Genomic DNA, 15,498 nt, shown 5'->3' with positions numbered 1-15,498 from the left:
ATCCTTCCCTAGGACAAGGAAAGAAGACCCTGGGGGATATACTTGTTTCTTACACAGATTATGTTAATATTTATCACAGACCTTTGAAGGATACCTGGAGATGTTTCTAACTTTAGTCTTTTCTGGCTTTCTTTTCTCTTTTCTGGTATTATTTACAGCATGCTACCTTTTTTTTTTTTCCAACATCGATGTTTCCTAGCTGCCTTTTCCCAGTCTGAGCTTTTCTCAGGGGATGTGCCTTTGAATTTTAGATAATGTGAGCACTTGTTATATACAATCATAGTCATAGAACTACCCAAATCTTCAAATAGTGTGGTTTAATATGCTGCTGATTTCCTTTTCTTTAAAGAACCATTACATTTTTATTTGAGTTGGAATGAATACAAAAAAAACTGAACATAACAATTGTTAACCTTTTTACTTACCTTGGCAGCAGGAGGCGGCGAATCTAATTTTATGAGAAAAAAAATGGTGTCTTATTCCTCCTTCATTCATGTATTTTTCTGATTTCTTTTAGGACCAAATGACTTCCCTACCTTTCTTCTGTCCCTAGTGTTCAAAATAATTACTCTAGCTGGGTTTCCATGTGAGAACCATATTTCTATTCGGCCAACAGCAGATGTTCCCTTAACTTACATGTCATGATATATCCATCATACAGTTTCCTTAATGCTTCTGTCTTTAATGTACAATTTCAGATTAACAGAATATCTTCTTTGAACAGATAGAGCTGGAGTTTTCACTTTGGACGATTTGGAACATAAGTTTCTGCCCCTCAGCTGAGAGTTCTGGGGAACGACCACGTCCTTCACTCCCTTAGGCTGGCAGGCAAAAGCAGGTGGTTTTGTATTAAAAGATTTGAAGGAAGCCAAATACCTTTTTGGTTTTGTTTAAATTTTTCTCTTCACTCTGAATGGAAATAAAAACTGTTTTAGTTACATAGACTTTATGTAATTTGAGTTACAAAAACTGTTCTTCATTGGATAGAAATGTAAATACAATGATCTTGTCTTTTGCTTTTGCAAAAGACAGAGTAAAACATTTTGGTTTTATTATGAATACATTGAAATTTAAATTTAGGGATTTTTTCTAAAAGAAAATAAACACTTTCCTTGTGAAATACCAGTTTCACATTTCTTTTGTCAGTAATACTGTGGCTTGTAAAGGGCGGGGAAGCTATTGTGCCTTGGACCTATAAGCTAAAAGGCTTTGAGAGCCCAAGAGGAATGAGATGGTGCCTGAATAAGGCCTAAAGGCAGTTTTGTAATTGGATCTTCCATTACCTTGAAAGAAGCAATCTTGCCTATTCAGGCATATGAATGCATTTTATCACTTCTGAGCTTTATCAAGCAGGGGGAATGTGGCCTGGAAGGAAATGGAAGGTGCGGCTGCAGAGGAACAGGAAACCTCAGTGCTGGGTGGGAATTGGCAGTGATGAATTTGCTGCAGAGTGATGGCTCAGAAATGCAACCTAAGCAATTATTAAGTTTTGATGAGGGTGTGAAGAAAGTCAAGAAAAAAAGGAGGTTGAAATAATGTAGGATGCACTCTGGTGCAAATGCATTTTCATGCTGATGCATCTCTACAGTTGTGCAACACATCCTCAGGGAAGGCAGTAAATGTGGACAAGACAAGCAGAAAGCTTTCCAAAGCTCTGTGGTGAGAGACAAACAGCTCCTTTCTCCTCTTTCCCTCTCCTCTGCTATTCTGCTTTCTCTGTTTTGATTTACTTCCTTCCTTCACCTCCCCCCGCTCCCCCCTTTTTTTTTCTCTCTGTCACTTGCATTTGTTGCTTCACCTAACTGTCTATCTTCAGGTACCCCAATTAATATTGAACTGCATTTTTGAATGAAAAGGGAGATTTTCTCAACTACATTTTCCTCAGAAAATGTAATTTGACTTAAAGTGCTTTTGGTTGATAATAAAACTTCACAACTGAATTCAGTTTTTGAATCTAAAATATTTTCTGCAAAGTTTCATATTGTTCTCCCTCTTCTTTATAAGTATGTACATTATAAAGATAATTTATTTTCTTCTTCTCTTAAAAATCCTTAAAATCAAAATAAGAGAACAGTCTTTGCATGTTTATCTTTGGCCAACTCTTTTCTGGCTACTTTTACTTCTGTTTTCTCTCATTTTGCAATTGTTATGTCCATTCACAAGGTTATTTCTGATTTCTAGTTACCCCTCTCAGTTGCCGTGAGATCTTCTGTAGTTGTTTGAATCCAGTGGGCTGTCATATCTATGAAAAGGGCATCATTCATGATCTCCTGCAAGCTCTTGCAGTGACAATGGGAAGAAAAATAATATTTTTATTGTATCCCAGTATTCAGCAAGTCTGCAGATGTGTGCACCTCTGTCAAAGTAGTGTCTGAAGCAGCACACGTACCCTGAAATATAGTAGATGGGTCAGGTTGAATTCTTGCATTTTTTTTCTTCTTCAATTTTTTTCAAAAGGATTTCAAGCAAATTATATAATTAATTTGTAATATGTTTTCTTTTGCAATATATCGGTTTGGTTCAGTAACAACTGCTGTTCCCATTAGCACTGAGGGTACTTGTGCTCTGTTTGCTTTCTAAGAAGACAAGTGCGATAAGGAAGAAGTGAACTAGACTAAAATGGCCGTCTACATTTTGGAGAGAAGAGGCTGGCTGTTAAGAGAAGGCACTAAGGAACTGCATGCTCATCAAAACAGAATTCCAACCCAGGTTTTTCCAGTTTTACAGAGACATCAGTGACAGACGAGACATTATGTAACTTATCATAAAGCAAGTAGCTGAAGGCATTCTTCATTTTAATTTCAAAAGCATACACCCAAAACCCAAAATTAAACCAGTTGCAGATACATTCCAGCTAATCTTCTGCTTTTTTATTTTAGTTCCGGTTCCAGTACAGCTTCCCAAGTTTTCTGCCTTAATATTGTTTTGCTGTTTTGACAAAAGTAATTCATCAGTTTGGGAGGAGTCTCAAGGAATATTTCCAGTAGGAGAAGAAATTGAAGGCACAGCTAGGTATTTTCTAACGTAATCCAGTGCATTTGCAGAGGCTGAGTGTATTTCTTTGAGTATATTCGGATGCAAGTAAAAAGAACAAGTTTCTCTAATGTCAGTTCCAGACGTTATTCAGAATAGACTTACTCCAAAATTCTTGCTGTATTTTTGTTCACGGTCATGCTGCTCTTGCTGCTTTTTCTCTGGTTGCATCTCTGTTTTGCTGCTTCATTTGCCTGCATGTGCAGAGTTTCTCTGCACTTCTCTTTCACACATGTCTACATACGCGTGCTATACACATATACACACTGCTCTGCATCCAGATCAATCCCATATGTCCACATGGCTTCCCACGCTCCGGGAGAGTGCATGGGACCCCACGGGACCCCACAAGCAGCCTTTTTTGCGCAAGCCTCAGTGTGGCTCTGTCCCTGAGAGACTGCCTTGCTGCTAAACTGCCCTCCCGAAACAGAGTCCCTTGCAGTCCTTTCCTTAAATAGGCTGAGGGGAAGGTAATTATCATGGCCAGCAGCTTCAGCCAAGTGATGCAATTGCCCCCCGATCAAGAGTATATTCACTGGGAACTTAACTACTGGAGAACTACGGAATATTCTTTAGGGTCTGCAGATGACACAGTTTGGGGCTTGCAGGAGGCCAGACACAACTCCTGAAGGCTTCAGTATGAGTCTAACAGAAATGGCTTTATTCGTGTTACAGCACTCTATTTATCTGCTACATTTCTGTTAAGTCATCTAGCCACGCATACACTCACATTGCAGTTGATTACATACTACTGTCCACGCGTCTTCTACCGTACTAGGTTGGCTGTAGATATCGAGGCACACGTTTACATGATTGGCTCACACAGTCCTCTATCCTGCACTGATCAGCTTGCTTACAGGTTCTTCCTCTACTACTTCTGTGTTTTTCCAGCTGGTGACTTTTCGCCTTGGTCTTAGTCCGGCTCCTCGTATTCACCTTCTATTGGGAACCCTCCTCCCACAGGGGCTGATCAATAATGCCTGTTTTTTTAAAACTGCAGTATTAATATTTATTTTAAAAATCTACAATCTCTTATTTACATACCTTCACAGTCAATGTGTTAACCTTTAACTAATCTCTGTATAGGAACTGTAACACTTGTCACAGCGGAGTATTCTGAAACACCACTTTAAGGGGGCCTGTAGGAAACTGAGTGAAAAACCAGGGTTTAGTTCTACTTCTGTACTTGGTTTTTTCTGTGATAGTTCTCTTCAGAGAGCTCCACATATCTCATTGTCCACATGAGATTTGTTAGAAAAAATTTCAGCTTGGCTTTTCTAGTTTTTCTTTCCCCATTATATGCCTAGTGAATTTGATCAGTGTTTTCCTTATTTTAGCCTGAAGCTTTTATCAGAGTCCAGGCACACAGAGTCCAAAGACTGCCGGTGCGGTATTAGTTTTCAGAGATCCACAGATGGTTATGGTGTGTCCAGGCTGAAGTGCAGAATTACCCTGAGGCTTGCTCAGGTAGTCCAGCTTTGGCAGCCTCTATTCCCTCAGTGTAAAGTTTCAGGAGTCCAATATTGCTTTGTTAAGATTTTGGATTCTCTTTCAGTCGCGATTTTAAACTAAGAAGGGGAATCCTGTAGGTTTTTCTCTGCCGGCCCCCATATCTTCTAAGCATAATTGTGATACACATTTATATTTGTAATTTTATATATAGAATTTCCCTTTCCCAGCACAAACTATTTCTCTTTGCTGGGCTTACCTTCTCCTCTGGCTCTGAAATGAAGAAAAATTCTCTCATCAGTGCAGAATCTGGCTGCAACTTGCCAGCTAGTTTAAAACTGCTCAGTCAAACAGTAATTTGAATGCTTGTGTTTTAGAGGTTTAGTGATAAATATAAAATACTTATTAATCTCTGGAGCAAATCTCACTTTTCTTTGAGGTAAAGCTTTATTTAATTTAAAGTTGATCACCTGTCCCTATGTGGCAATCCTTGGACACATGTTCATAGGCTTTCCGCACACATTCCTGGACCATGCCCCGGCCCGCTTGCTTTTGTGGGAAGTGCCGAAGGCTTGCAGGTGCCAGCCTTGTCCCCATCTGCCGGTACCAGTACTGTGAATGGAGTATGGATTGTAAGTGATACTAACAGAGGCAGGAAAACTACTGCTGAGCTACCCAAGAGCTCTGCTTTCTGCTGCGTGCTGCCCTCAGGCTGGCATAGCTGGGCCAAGCAGTGCTGGAGCATTAGCTCTCCCCCCGTTACATGCCAGGCCATGTAGTAGCATCAGGAGATGGACAAAATAGGGCAAGGAAGAGAGGGGCATGCATCAGGACTATGGATCTCAGATGATGTGATTCCTAGCCTATTTATGGCTATATAAACACATAAATAACCTTTTTTTTTTCCTCTCTCTTGGAAAAATATAATTTATAAATTGAGGTGGAAATGGCTTTTCCTAAACATTAAAAACTCTTTTCCAGAAACTTGGCGCTTCAGTGACATGGTTTGTGCCTTCTTAGCAAAACAAATGCTTCTCGGCACAGATCTACTACTCTCGGCAATCTGGTCTATAGCCAGTAGAGAAGAACAGCTAATGTATCTTTATCATTCTTTGGTCTCTTGCACGTCCCACCAGGGCATAGCCATAACGCACCTTCAGACCAACAGGTCCTTACGTTATGATTAAGGATGAAGACCAGATTGGCCACTACAAAGGTCCTTTACTATGAATTTCTCTACAATGAAAATAGTTTCTATAAAAGGCATTTTTTTTTCCTGGAATGATCTAAACGCAGGTGTTGCAGTGGCAGAGAAATATAATGCTCTGAACAATGAGGCTCTGCCCTGTGGATTATTATCATTTGCTTTTCCATTAGTGCACTCAAAAAAGGAAGATATTAAATGCTGAAGCATTAGAGAGAACACAAGGGAGAATCAGGGTAACAGATATCTGGCTTTACAGTCATTATTATAGGGAATGGAAGGGTGCAGCAACATGAAGAAAAATAACAAAGGAACAAACCTTCCCAGCTGAAATAAGATACTCTCTTATCTGAAAAACTGGTTCCCCACAGACAACGGGAGATGCAGAATTGTTTCCATCATTTGCAAGTGCGCAAGGAGTTGTTGAGGAGTCTCCAAATGCTTCATCCTGACTAGTGATAGAGATGTCTGGGAAAACTTTTTGTTTCCTAAAATAAAACCTTAGGCATCTAAGCTTTTGCTGGAAAATTTGAACATATCCTCCTGTTTTTAGCACACCTAATACAAAGAATTTCCTCCAAATTCTTCAGCCTTTCTACTGCATTTGGAAATGAATTTCCTATATTTTCTGCTCAGTTCTATCACTGCAAATTTTAAAGTCCCCAATCAGAATTAGTAACAGGCACTGTACCAAGTTATATCTAGACAGTTCTGAATACAGACTAAAGTCCCAGTTCTGCAAGGCAATTTTTACAGGCAGTTATTTGTGCCAGCAGTAAGATTCTTGCAGGACTGTGTCCTTAGACAAGAAGTAATATATCAAATGCAATGAAAAAAGGACTCAGTGAAAAATAAGCAGTCGTACCATACATTTGTTCTACTCGATATAGATAGATGAAGATGTTCGTGGAATCTAAAGGACTACATTTTTGGCTACAGCATGACGAGCTGTTTTATGTATGAGCTGTAAGTAATTATATTGAAAACAAACTTTGCTTCAAGAACATTTTTGGCTGCCCTGTGCAAGAATACAAAGGGCCTTTGTTATGCTCTCAGCAGAGTTATTTATGTATTGCAAGGAACTTAAGGACAGTTTTGTTTGATGGTATTCATCCACTAACTCAAGTTTAAATTTGTGGCTTAAATTTGTGTTTGTACAAATCATAATTATTAGTATGATCAGCTAGACAAAGAATTCTGAAACTAGAAGTAGGTTTGATCTACAGATTCAGATCTGGGTTGGCAGTGCAGAGCAGGGGGTTCAGATCCAGGGCTTTGAATCAGCCAGAATGGAAAATGCAGCACGAAGCTTTGCATAATTCAAATCAATTATAATCATTTTCGCCTAGATTGAAAATGAGGCTCATGGTTTCTTACAAGGGACAAAGGTTGTGGAGAGAGAGGGAGCTAACTGGCTTTTGGGAGGAAAGGAATCTTGGGGCAAAGCAGGTATGTGGCCATCTGCCAGAAACTCCTACTGCCAGATAGGGGGAGTGAGCTTTCCTCTGGCTCACCTAAAACTGTTGTTACTTTAAAAAATTGGTTACAGAGATCCTACTTTCCACAATTTTTTCCTGCCTAACCTGTATGACTGATGAAACATCTAACTTCGGCTTTCTGCTCTATTGTAAGCTTGGTTATGACCGTGGACAAGCTCTTTAAGGCCGTGGTCAGGCCACATGTTATCAGTCCAAACCTTTGGTTTTGCAACCGCTACAGCACCTCAGTTTAAGAGTGAGCTAAGCAGTTCCGAGCACTGGCTCTGCATAACACAAGACTCTGCCTCCCTGTGCCATCAGTGGAGGAAGTATTTATGGTAGCAAAGTTAGGCACCTGTGTGAATCTGTCTGAATGTAGCCCTTCTTTCTTTTGCTTTCACATACACAAAATGAGTGGTCCGTAGTTACCTGTCTCACTGTGTTCTTGTAAAATTAAACACTTTATAAGATTATGGAGCACTGAGAAATTGTAACTAAGGTTATATAAGTGTGATCCTATTATATAGCTTCTTCAGATGAATTGCACTTTCACTACCATAAACTATTACATCCTTATTGTTTATTCATGCTGTTAGTGGTTGCAGAGAGTAGATGTTATTCCAGATTAGGAATCCCGGTCTTATTTTCTTTACAGGGTGAAGAATTTTGTTTTGGTCTTGCAAACTACTTGCCAGTCACATTGGCTCCATCTGTAGCTGCGGACACTGAATGCTTCTAAATATCAGGGCCAGTTTTACAGAGGATTTCAGAATTTCTTCACCACAGCATTTCCCTCTGTGCTGTTTCCAGCATCAGCAATGACTTAGGGCTACAGTCTAAGTCGAAGTTCATTGTCACCCAGTGAGAAATGACAGCAAACACCGAGGGAAGGGGGTACAGGTACTGGGCTCAGTAAATAAGCAGACCCGCCTGGCATCACAATCAGTTCTCTGCTTGCAGACCATTCCTTCACATTGGGCTATTCTTGAAGATTTTGGGGTTTTTTTAAACCAAAAGCACTGGTTCTAAGCATATCCTTGTTATTATTATGGGCATATTGTTCTGTTGTTTCTTTTAGAAACCACTGAGGGGCAGCAGGTTTTCACATGTAGAATATTACTGTCTTTAATGTATTAGTGAGGAAATACTGAGTTGTGGGTATGAAATATTTTAATATTTTAATTCATGTATCAGCTTGGATATTTTGAAGATTGTAGCAAATATGCTACTGTATGCTGCTGTAAATTACTGATTTCTGCTGCTTGATATACGTGTACCCCATAGACAGAAATAAATTGGAGAATGTCCTCCCAGATGTGTATGCAGATGCACCTTGTACAGCTGTAGAGTGCCTGTAGGATTGGATTCCTAAATATGCACAGCATACGATTAGACACTACTTTTAGGAATGAGGCCAAGATATTAGGACAAGAGAATGTGAAGAGTTTTGATTTATTAGCCTGCAACTTGCTAGCTGCATGATAGATTTGCCTATGTTGACGAGGAATCTCTTTATACCTTAGATGACTAACCCTTTGTTAACCAGACACCTTATTAAAGCAGATATTGTTTTGGCCAGATTATTAAACCAAGCTGTGAACAGTGAAAATGTACTTAAATAGTGAACACAGTCCATCCTTGCTTTTGTCTCTGCTGTGGTTAACTTTGCCTGTGTGGTCTGATTCTGTCTTCCTAGCTGCTCAGTTATGCTGCTGGGAAGTCTGCTGACCTGGACTTCTCATGCAAAGAATTTTGGTCTGTTTAGCATTTCACACTCACCCTATGTGGTAAGCGCAGCTGCTAATAACCAGGGGAATAGATACAGATCCACACTTTTCTGCTGATTATTGCTATTAATAAGAATAGATAACCAGGGTTGCAGAGGGCTTCTGCCTGGTTCATTCGTGAAGTTTTAAAAACCAGGGGCCAGATCCTTTTCTGGATAAACGATTTCCTGCATAGTGTTTGTACACACTAATCTCCATTCTGTTCTCAGCTGAGAGCAAGAAGACAATTTATTGACATAGGTTTTCATAGCACATCAACCTGCTCTAAGGTAAATACTCTGGTAAAACACAGAAGTAAGAAATGATGAGCCTTAGTTACTAGGCTTCTACACCTTGGGCAGTTGGTAACATGAATATAGGACATGAACAGACTGGAATTCTTTGCTCTGAACTCCCATCCAGACTTCTTTCCACAGGCTTAAATGACAAAACTGATGAACTATTTTAATTTCCTAGCCAAAGGTAACTGGAATGTGAGCTGTTCTGGCCAAGCTCTCACACCTTTGGAATGTTCCATATTCCCACATGTGGAAAGAAGATGGCGGCTAAGAGTCAGGCATCATCCTTATGCCACCCAAATGAAGAAAATTATTGCTCCATTTGCAGGAAAACATAGCTAATCCAGTTTCTGTCCCTTCATGTTGCCTTATCAGTGTGAATGGAATGGAGCAGATAGGGCTGCAGGTCCAAAAACCAAATGCAAATCATCTTTCAGGTCAATGGAGCAAATAGTAATTATCTTTAAAGAGCCCTGTCTGTTTGACTGACAGAACCAGCAGAACCAGTCATACTAAACATAGGTGTAGCAGTATAAAAGTAGGAATAACAATGATTTGTTGGAGTCAGGAATTCTCACATGGATGAAACCACCAAGGATGACAACAGGAGGTTTGAAGTGTATAGCCTCAATTTGCTGTTCTGGTATAGGGCAGTCTTGACAGGACTGCAGGCAGAAACCTGGCAAGTTCAAGCCCTGTGGAACAAAATAGATATAGCTGATGATAGAGCTCTGTGTGTTTGACAAATCAGCTTATTCTATCCGTTTGTGTAATAGATGCAGTGTTGAGTAGCATTGAGTATTACCACACAGCATCTGTTTTCCTGTGAATTACTCACTGCATAGGATGAGCACTCAGGGCAGCTGATTTAAGGACATCCGTTTAAATTTCTTATCTATTGAGAATTAAACTTTGGAAATTCTTCATCCTAATACTTTGGGGACTTTAAAATGACTGAGATGGTCAGGGAGATGATAATGTTTAGATATATTTAAAGCTTTACATTTGTTAAGTATCTTCGAACTTCCATTTTGACAATTCTTTGACAGAAAATTTCCTCACCAAGAAACAAACAGAAGTGTGATTGAGTTTGTTACTTTTCTAATGGCTGTCAGTAATTTGTTTTTGTAAACAAAATTGAGAAGCCATTTGAGATTCCAGCTTCCCTCATTCTTTAGCCCCTCAGTGAATCACAAGGAGGCACTGTTTGCACATATTTCTACCAGCCTATGTATTTAAAGTATAATTTAATCATACAGAAAACTAGTCTGAGCAGAATTCACATTGTGAGAAGCAAGATTTTCAAAGCTTTTGCCTTAATAGCATGCATCTTTAATGTTCCATGAAGCTCTGGTGTGGTGATACTGCTAAGATACTTTACAGAAAGGAATAAATAACATAATCAAAAGGAACATGCAAGATTTTCTTCAAAGGTTCTTCTAACATCATGCTATAACTGTGCATAATATGTATAACTATAAAACTTGTTTCTGTGAGAAAACTCTTTTACATTTTACAAATGTTCTGATCCATGAACAAGGAAATAAATTCATAAATTTACTTCCAATGTGGATTTGGCGGTCTGGATGGCAATAATTCTGCATAGTTTCATGAAATACAAAGAATCACAGTCTGTACTGTGAAGTGTTAATACATCGCATCAGCAAATGCTCTTCTAGGCTGATATAGTTCCAGAGAAATGTCTTATATTAAAGCATTACTAAGAGATATGTAGCTTTTGCTTATCGGAAATTTAGCTTTACATTAGTCTTAAGAGTCTTTGCAATTAACATTTTCATAATGGTTACACATGACTGATATTTAAGAATGTCTAAAAACTGTACTACACTCTGTTCTTTCTTGGTGGACCTACTGTTTTTTGTTTGATTGAAAATTAAAAGAATATGATCATGAGACTTAGCATAACATCCACCCTAGCACTTTTTACCTTGGCTGCTAAAAAGCAAGACTAGAGCACTGAGCTGGACAAGTTGGGTCTCTTTCTAGCACTCCTGGTTTGCAAGCAGATAAATTGTAAGGCAGAATTTGTTAATTTTTCCTTCTCTTTTGTTTCAGTTTCCTGTTGGTCGCTTAATTGTACAGAAATGCTGACATGCAAAAGTTTGCAAATGAACTCTGCAAAACACTCTTAGATCAATCATCAATAGCAGGTAAAGCTTGTAGAGCATGTTTTGATCAATACATGTTTGTTCTTACTTTGATAGTAATAAGATAGGATCACAATTCTTCTACCTACTCCAAGCATATTGAATTCTACATTGCCATGCAGTTCTTAGCAACTACCCTCCACTCTGTCTGAAATTCTGTTCCTCCAATTTGCTTTTCATTTCTGATTTTGTACTTTGCTAGACAAATAAACCCCAAGGTGGAGTTGACCAAGATATATTAAAATGCTGTCTTCTGATTCCTAAATTTGTGAGGTGATTGATTGGATCTGACAGTGTGTTCCAGGATTTATACACACATCATCCACTATTGACCAAATTTAGTATTTTAAGTGCCTGAAATTGTATATACTGCAGGTTAGTATCTGTTATGAAACTTACTATGTTAGATGATACCTGACAATAAAATGGAATGTAAAAAAAACAGTGGTAAGGAAGAATTCTTGCAATAAAGCAACATGCTGAAAAAAGTATTTTATGATAATATTCTGCCCTTCCTATTTCAATAGAATCTATATTGAAAAATATTTTGACACATTGCAAGTTTAAATAAGAATAGTCTGTATTAATTATTCCACAGAGTCAGTAGAGTAAAAAAGAGATTGATCTGTGAAATCACTTTATCTCACGCTTAGGTTAAAAATGTCCCTTAATCTGCAACTGCATTTGTGTACAGAGTTGAAAAAGAAGGCATGAGCTATAAGGGGCTGTGGAAGAATTGTTTGAAAGCAGGAACTGAGAGGAAAACTAGGGCCTAACCAAAGTTTTGATGTTACAGAGGCTTGCTTGGGGTGATAACACAGTTGCCCCTTCAGGACAGTTGGTACCTACGGACTCAGCTCCTCCACGGTTCCCTGGGCAGCACAACCTGCCCTCCTCGCAGCTGCAAAGGGGAGTAACGGAGGATGGAGCAGAGTGAAGACACCGCGGCCAAGCTCTGTTGCTCTCCCTGTGCTGGGCTGCTGATAAGCCGCACAGTAGCTGTCCAATGGGAGATACAGTGATAGCATGTCCGGTGCTGAGCTCAGCAAGGGGTGGCAAAGCACTCCTTTCAGATGAACTTTGCTTGAACTTTGCTCATTATAATGTCCAAACCACACCTCCATCCCAAAAGTTACCCGCCTCTGAGGTACGACCACCCCTCACTGGGCATGCGCTGAGCATTCGGTTGACTGTTCCTTTAAATGAAAGTGAGAAACTTTTTCATCAATCAATAACAATATTAAGTATGACCCATAGTCACTCAAGCTCCACCTGAATGTAAAGAAAAGTATAAAAGGTGAACTAAGGATGAAAAGGAGGGGGGAAGAATCCATCGTAACTCCTGGGTCAGTCGACGGGCTGAGCCCCCTTTCCTCCCCTCGGACTGGAACGGCGCCTGAGGAGACTAAGGAGTGGGGAAGGAAGAAACCATCCTAACTCTTGGGTTAGTCAACAGGCTGATTCCCTTTTCCTCCCCTCGGACTGGAACACCCCCTGAGGAGACTAAGGAGTGAGAGGGAAGATTCCATCATAAGTTTTGGATCAGTCGATGCACTGATCCCCCTTTCCTCCCCTCAGACTGGAAATGCTGCCTGAGGAGACTCAAGACTGAGAGCCCTCTCCTACCTTCTGGGGTGAGTGATGATTGCACATTTGTACTTCAGAGCTACCTAAAAACGCCACGCTGTAGTAAAGAATTTCCTGTACTGACATCCGAAACCTGCTTTGTAAATGTTGCATTTTTGCATTTGAATAACTCATACTGTTTGTGAACTTGACTACTTGTTTGGGGGGAGGCGATCGGACCTACAGTGACAGGCTCTTTCTGAATCCAGTACTGCCAGGGTTGAGCTTATAGTTGATCACACTATTTGGGAACTCGATTCGCTCCTAGGAAGGCAATCAGACCTACAGTCTACAGACTGTTCATGAATCCAGTACTGATTTGATATCTCCTTCCACCTCCCTCCCCCACCACCACTATGGCTTTCAACTGCAACGTTTCATAGGGGCTTTAAAAAGAAGTACATGATACATGGAGATTTAGTATTAGGTAGGATTTTTTTTAAAAGTCTCCTCCCAAAGAACAAGGAAAGAAGTGTCCAGCATAGGGCTACAGAGATGTTAGGGGACTGCATCTCAACTGTGAGGAAAGGCCGAGGGAGCTGGGCCTGTTTAGCATGGAGAAGAGAAGGCTGACTGGGGATCAAAGTAAACAAGCAAATGAAAGGAGGGTGTCAAGAGAATGGGGCCAGACTATTTTTGGTGGTGGCCTAAGACAGGACAAGATGGGCACAAACTGAAGCACAGAAAGTTCCACTTGAATTGAGGAAAAACTTTGTGACTGTGATGGAGACAGAGCACTAGAGCAGGTTGTCCAGAGAGGTTGTGGAATCTCCTTCTCTGGAGATATTCAAGATCCACCGGACTGTGCCATGTGCTCTAGGTGGCCCTGCTTGAGCAGGGGGTTGGAGTAGATGATCTCTAGAGGTTCTTTCCAAGCTCAGCTATTCTATGGTTCTGTGAAAGCATATCTGACTATTCAGCTGCATGTTTTAGGCTGCTTTATTTTTGCATGAGGTTCCTTAGAATTTTGGAGCTGACATTTTCTCATGTGTACTACCAATAACATATAGAAAGCGTCCAAAGTATGCTGTGTTCAGATCCGCTCTTGTCCTTCTGAAGCCCATTTCAGCTTTAATTATCTAAGTTTAGAAACAGACTTCCTAAAGAAAAAGGTTTCCTCAGATTCTCTTGTCTGTCATGTTTAATGGGTCACATAACAGACCAGTGGAAAGCTTTAGCAAATCTAACAGGTTATCTCTGACCAAGATTTTGCACAGAAAGAAATGGGAAATAAAGTTTTGTTGGCTTCACTGCCTGCCCCCTTTTTTTTTCCAGTGGTTTGCAGGTTCTTTAGTGATGTATCACACAGAGATCAACAAGGAGCACCCTTTTAACTTGTTTTCATCCTGTGGTCAATGTCTAAGCACAGCCAGTAATAAGTATCAAACAGGGATTGGGTAGTGTCTCTACTGGGTAAGCACTCGACTTGAATGGCTTCAAAAACTTCAAAAAAAATGTTTCCTGTACTCATTAATATCTGTTAAAATTTGGACCCTTTTTAAAAAATAGACATATAAAAGTAAGTGCATAAAATCACATTGAAGCCCATTCTGAAATGCCATGGTTCTTAAATATCTGATTCAGGAAATGATCTCATATTCATTTCAACAGTATTTTTTTTCAATACTGGAATATTTTCAAACAGTCCAGATGCATCCTTTGCCTCAGGAATTCGCTAGACTGCTAATGATTGTCAAAAGCTCCTCTTTAACAATTGCAGAATGTATCTGAAACCACCTTGTCATGCATACCTCATTAATGCTGTGTGCGTTTGGGTGGTGATCAAAGATCTTTTTTATTTTGTAGATTTTGTATCATTCCACTTTCTGCAGGAAGGACTTGCAGAAGGATTTAGGAAGAAAAGGAATTTAATGTGGTGCAAGTACACTTACATAGATGCTTTCTAAATAAGCTACATTTAAAAGTATCCACTGTGGTTCGGCTTTAAGACAAGTTCTCCAGGTCATAACTGTTGTAAGCTGTTACAAACATGGTGAAAGCAGATGAGCTTCCCTCAAGTGTGCCAGCCAGTAACAGCCTAAAAAGGGTACTGGAAGTATCCCATTAAACTGTTATTTACTAAAATATTTCCTGGACTGCAGAATGTCAATATAGCAATAATGACACAGACTTACGCATAAAAAACAAGTAGCCCATCAAAAGCTTTAAACAATGAGATTCTAGAGACAAATTTAAATTTTAGGGTGTTTCACAAAATAAGCTATGGAAATGTATGGTTTCCAAGGGTAGTGATGTCCTTCCTAAAAAAAAAAAAAAAAAAAACACTCCACCATCTCAACAATGTCAGTGTTTTTTTGTTCATTTGTTTTAGCTTGTGTGGATTTATCTATTTCCTAACAGCATTTTCCATGTTTTCCTACATTTAACTTTTTCTAGACTGAATCATTATGCTAAAAAATATCATTATGGTATGTTTTATAGCTCTTAGAAACAAGAATTCACGTAATTTTCCTT

The sequence above is a fragment of the Tinamus guttatus genome, unplaced genomic scaffold (assembly GCF_059628265.1).
Source record: "Tinamus guttatus ecotype Peru unplaced genomic scaffold, ASM5962826v1 Tinamus_guttatus_pri_ptg000064l, whole genome shotgun sequence".
Taxonomy (NCBI): domain Eukaryota; kingdom Metazoa; phylum Chordata; class Aves; order Tinamiformes; family Tinamidae; genus Tinamus; species Tinamus guttatus.
The sequence above is the reverse complement of the archived record's forward strand: the minus strand, read 5'-3'. Positions refer to the sequence as shown.